This window comes from Galleria mellonella, unplaced genomic scaffold (genome assembly GCF_026898425.1).
Source record: "Galleria mellonella isolate WM207_F2 unplaced genomic scaffold, CSIRO_AGI_GalMel_v1 utg56, whole genome shotgun sequence".
Classification (NCBI taxonomy): domain Eukaryota; kingdom Metazoa; phylum Arthropoda; class Insecta; order Lepidoptera; family Pyralidae; genus Galleria; species Galleria mellonella.
In genome coordinates, this window is record NW_026442117.1 from 4627570 (window position 1) to 4631080 (window position 3511).

The following is a 3511-nucleotide window of genomic DNA, read 5'->3' on the forward strand; positions in this document are numbered from 1 at the left end:
CGGCGATGAGTACTGACTACGAATTATGAGCTAAGCGGAAAATTTGTAGCTTGCGATAGTACTATCAGTAGTAGTTTTCTTTGACACTTTTTGCATTGCATTCTAGACTATTATTTTTTATTTATTTTTAATGGCTTTCGAAAAGAAGTGTGGAAAGCTTGTATTTCTTGTGTGTTTAAAATGCGATATTGTTTTTAATTTTGTATTAATTTCAGTATATTATTATATAATTTGGTATATTTTTTGTTTGCAATTGAATTATTCTTTTAGCTGATTTTTGTGCACAAAATTCCTGATATACTTCGCGAGAATTATCATCGTCATCATATCAGCCTTCAACTGTCCACAGCCTCCCCCTTAGGGGGCTTTGACAGTAGTTTCCACATTTGGCAGGCGGATTGGCAACCGCAGATAGGCTTTGGACATGTTTTAAGAAAGTCGCTGTTACATCCTTCGCCCTCCCTTAGTCTCTTACGACAGCCACGGGAAAGGAGGAGGTGGACTAATATATGCCGGAATCACACGGCCAGCAACTTCGCGAGAATGTTAGTAAACAAATGGTAAGGTCACATGATGATAACCTCATGGAAAGTACTTACCATTACCTAAACAAGACAAACAATGAATATCACCATGAATATAACAGGATACTACGGCGCCTTATAATTACATGAAATATTATAAACGCAAACTACGTACTTACAAAAGAATATACTCTAAAACGCAAGATATTTTGTGATTTACATACCAAAGGAAGACTTTGTACAAAAGTCGATTGCTTGGGTACCTCTGTCCTATTCGTGTTTCAACCGTAAAGCAGTTGTGTTTGCATGGCTGTGTTTTGGTTTGAAGGGTGGGATATGGCGTTAATTTACTGGGTACGAAGGAAAAACACCAGAGTCCTCAGGAATGGCAACGCATGGGGGGTATCATGGGCGAAACAGTATACTCTGTTATGTCCTGCTTGTTAGGTACGGTTTACTACTTTCCATCAGGTGGGCCGTCAGCTTGTTTGCCGTAATTCTAAGTTGTATAAAAAAATGTTTATTATAAAAATAAATACATAGTTCTGCACACAATAGCCATCCAAAAGTTAAAAGTAAGGAAATATCGTGAAAAACTACCTTAAATATAATCCAAAATTAGTAAGTGAAAAATGCGAAACGAAAGTATGTAACTACAATTGAAATAACACAGTGTGGTCCCGGCATAGAATAGACCACCCCTTCCTTTCCCGTGGTTGTCGTAAGAGGTGACTGAGGAAACTTATTGGTCGTAGGAGTAACAACGTCTCTCTTCAAACATCACTAAAAACTTAACTGCGGTTGCCAATCCGCCAACTAAGCGTGGAAGCTATTGGACCCCCCTACACACATATGGGGGAGACCAATATTCAGCAGTGGTCCTTTAATAGTTGATATAATAGTAATATTCTTAAAACATTTTAAAAACCTGACTGCAGTTGCCAATCCGCCTGCCAAACGTGGCAACTACTGAAAAATCCCCCCAAGGGGAGGCTTATGTTCAGCAAGACTGATATGACAATGGTTAGCTGGTAGAGAATGCCATATGGCATTAAGCTCGCCATTTGTACAAAATTTTATTGTGCAATAAAGAATAAATAAAATAATAATATTAAAGTAATATTATTAATTAAATGTTTAATTTATCTTCGAACTCTTTACTATAGATAGACATTGTTTGGATATACGGGGTTTCAAATTAGTTTAAAATTAGGTAGGCTGTAAGCTTGTTTGCCACCTCAGTGCTATAAAAAAAAGAATCGAATAAAATCACTGAGCATGCCACCTTGACGCACATCGATTTACCAATACGGTAAGAAATCCGAATAAAATGTCACGATTGTATAAATCAAAGCATGCTACCATCGGCCCCGGTGCGCTGCACGCTGCATCGAACATGGCACGACAAACCCCTCTCAGTCACTAACATTCCAAATTCAAAAATACTTTTTTCAATGTGTACTACACAAAATATAGCCGTGCAAAGGAATAAAAGTCAAACTGCCGAAGAAAGGAGGGTAATGTTTTTCGATTGTATATCCGATTCTTTAACGTAACAACGGCCTTATTTTAGTAAATGTGGTGTCATTTGGTTTTTCTTAAATGTAGGAATGTTATAGGCAATATAATAATAAAATAAAATAAATATGGTAGCATTAAGCTGTATAAAAACACTAAAGTCGCTTTTTAAAGTCTAGATTAGCTATGTAAACTACTAGTTATTTACATTACTATATATCTCCTAAATTCGACCTGATAAAAGTGATAACTGCTGCCTAAAAAAATCAAATGATTAATCATAAAATGTACTAAATTCCTGAGGGCGAACGCGTTTGCTATGTTTTTTTTTGTTTTTATATATATATATATATATATATATAATGTGATCTTTCCACTAATTATGGATCTGAATTGACATAATTTATTTTCTTCTGTATTGGTTCTACATTAACTTTATTACGACAATAATCGCTTTACAAAACAAAATCATAATTATTCATTAATTAATAACTGAATTCAGTTCATTTTGATACAAATTTCAATTAATCATTCAATTAAATTTCCCCTAAATTAATGCAAAATGTATTAAACAAATTTTTATTCAGTACACAAATGAGTTCCTAATTTAAAACATAGCATACTTTATATAATGATTGACGCGGGGAAAGTCACAGAATGTAGCTAGTAACACATATTCAATTTGTTATTTCACACAAACTATCTTTTATTATGAAACCCATCATCGGTCTGCAAAAGTAGGGCGATAATTAAAAATTTAAAGGACATGGTGGTATTTTTGTCAGATGTTTATGCGGCCCAGTTTTTCTTTAGCATTAATAATTGATTACATGATGTTACTTCAGCTGTTGTCATAACGATAGTAGAAGTACTAGTAGCTGGACAGTTTTAACAAAAAGTAAATGAAACGATAACCCTGAGTTTCCTACTCTTTGTTTAAGCTAACAGAGCATCAGTGATGAAGGATGAAGCCAATGCGGTGGTACAATTGAATTGGGATCAAATCTCATATTTTTGTGATTTCTGACTTCCTTTTGAGTTCCTTTATTCGATGTTATTTTGATTTTCCAAGTTTTATGTTTGAAGTCAGTCTATGCGATTTTATTTCTACTTTTAAAATTTTATGTTCGAAGTCTGTCTCTGCGATGTGATTACGATTTCCCAATTTGTGTATTTGAAGTCAGTCTATGCAATGTGATTTCAATTTCTCAATTTTTGTGTTTGAAATCTGCAAATGCGATGTGATTACGGCTTCCCAATTTTTGTGCATGAAGTCAGTCTAAACGATGTGATTTTAACTTCACAATTTTCGTATTTGAAATCTGCAAATGTGCTGTGATTTCGACTTCCCAATTTTCGTGTTAGAAGTCAGTCTATGCGATGTGATTTCGACTCTCCAATTTTGGTGTTTATCTATTCGATGTGGAGTGTGATTGTTGGTGTTTCTCAGATTAATTTGGGTTGCCTCA